This window comes from Heliangelus exortis, chromosome 1 (assembly GCF_036169615.1).
Source record: "Heliangelus exortis chromosome 1, bHelExo1.hap1, whole genome shotgun sequence".
NCBI lineage: Eukaryota > Metazoa > Chordata > Aves > Apodiformes > Trochilidae > Heliangelus > Heliangelus exortis.
In genome coordinates this window covers 40,348,970-40,350,736 of record NC_092422.1, presented here as the reverse complement: position 1 = coordinate 40,350,736, position 1,767 = coordinate 40,348,970, and the positions used below count along the sequence as shown (strand labels likewise).

General features: G+C 37.7%; 1 long non-coding RNA gene across 1 annotated transcript; it reads left to right on the top strand.

Annotated features, from left to right (window-relative positions):
- The first annotated feature begins 269 nt into the window (after positions 1-269).
- On the top strand, positions 270-1,486 carry LOC139791816 (uncharacterized). Its single transcript, XR_011724033.1, has 3 exons — positions 270-373; positions 684-788; positions 1,346-1,486. It is a non-coding gene; the product is annotated as an uncharacterized lncRNA (long non-coding RNA).
- The last annotated feature ends 281 nt before the right edge of the window (positions 1,487-1,767 follow it).

Sequence of the window (1,767 nt, the reverse complement as noted above, 5' to 3'; positions counted from 1 at the left end):
AAAGTAGCACTCCCGAACTAGAACATTAATGAAGCCCTGTCCTTAAACAGTTTCTTCCTCTGCCTTCTGATTTTGGTAGTATGGCTCCTGGGATACCTTGGTAAACTGTATACATCCATTAGTCTCCAGACGTATTTCTTTCCTCTAGCAGGACTATTCACTGGGATAGAAATAAAGAAAAGGTTTAAAGGTCTGGGTATATGTGGATGTCAGTGTCATTATATGATTTGACTGTGGCTGGCTGGGTCTGTTTCCCAAATTACAGATCTGCATCAAATAAGTTATTGTACTTCAGATTCTTCGTGAGAGGTTGAGAACAGTCTGCAGAAAATGTATTGTCAGCAATGCAACAATTTAACTAAACAGAGTTATGGTGAGATTTTTACACTGCACTTGTGCTATGGCTCTAGTAATGGCTTCTCATGCCAGGTTTGGTTACCTGTGGCCTTTTGCCAATTCTCTGTGTAAAGGATTGTGTAGGTATTTTACAGATTTCATAGTCACTGCCCTCTCAACACATTTTATTCATAGTTTCTTTACGTCTTTACATTTGGTAATGTAATAAATGGAGCACAAAGGGTTAAACTGTTTCCAAAGGGTGCTGTTTAACAATGGCTGGCTTTCTGAATCATGGATTAGCAAATAATCATTTGTCCTGATGATGTAATATTTGTAACTTACAGTAATGTTACTAAAGGGAGGAGTTCTGAGAAAATTGGTTTGAACTGGTCTCTCTGGTTTATGATCCTTCCTGTTCCCCTGCTCATGCACTGACTTCATCTTACTCAGTAAACACTTTTGTTTCCTAATTTTCCTTTAAAATCTAATTTGAAAACAGCTCAGAGGAATCTTGCTTTCAATCCCAAAAGCATCAAGCCAAAAAAAAAAAAAAAAAAAAAAAAAGAAGACTGTCTTAGCAATGAAAAGCAAAAGAAAATATCTTAGCACTGGAAAATTATTTACTTTCAGTCATTGTATTCTAACACAGCATAAAATTAACTCTCTGGAGACTGCTGATAAATACATTTGTCTTTCTAAGCTTTTGTTTAGCTAAGAATGTGGAGTACATCAAGGGTTTCTTTTTAAGTCAGTTCCTGCAAGGCAACACTAAATGCTACTTCTTGTTATTACAGGTTTAAAAATTATAAATTTTAGATTATATAAGTAAATTTAATACTGGAAGCATATAGTGTTTAATGCACTTTTAGACATTCGGGTGATTTTTTTTCTAGAGGGGCTAAAAACTGGTATTTCATCAGGGTTGCAGACTTTCTCAGGATTACCTCTGGATACTTCCTAATAAATTCTGAAGTTTTCCCCTATTTCCATCCTTTTTCTACCACAGACAAGTGAGTAGGAGTAAGGATTATCTCATCCCCTTGTACTCATTCACCCCAGCAGTGACCATCCTTGGAACAGCCATCTGTTGTCGCACCACAAAGTATATCATAGCACGTAAAATAAATGGCTAGTTTCAAGTATCAAATGGCAATATGGGGAGTATTTCTCTTAATGAAGACAAATAAATATTTGCTTTCTAATGGTCTCATAGCGTGCACTCAATTGTGTGCAGTAAAATGAAACACATGTGGAAGACTGGATGCGTTCAAGACGGAAAACCAAGCTTAGACGGTGGGGTGAGCAGGAAGGAGGAAGCCATTACTCTGCCTGATGGATTGGGATTGTGGATTTGACAGCTGCAGGATGGAGATTCCTGTCAACTGCCAAGCCACCTCCTCTGCATGCGGCTGCGATGTTTCTCAGCTT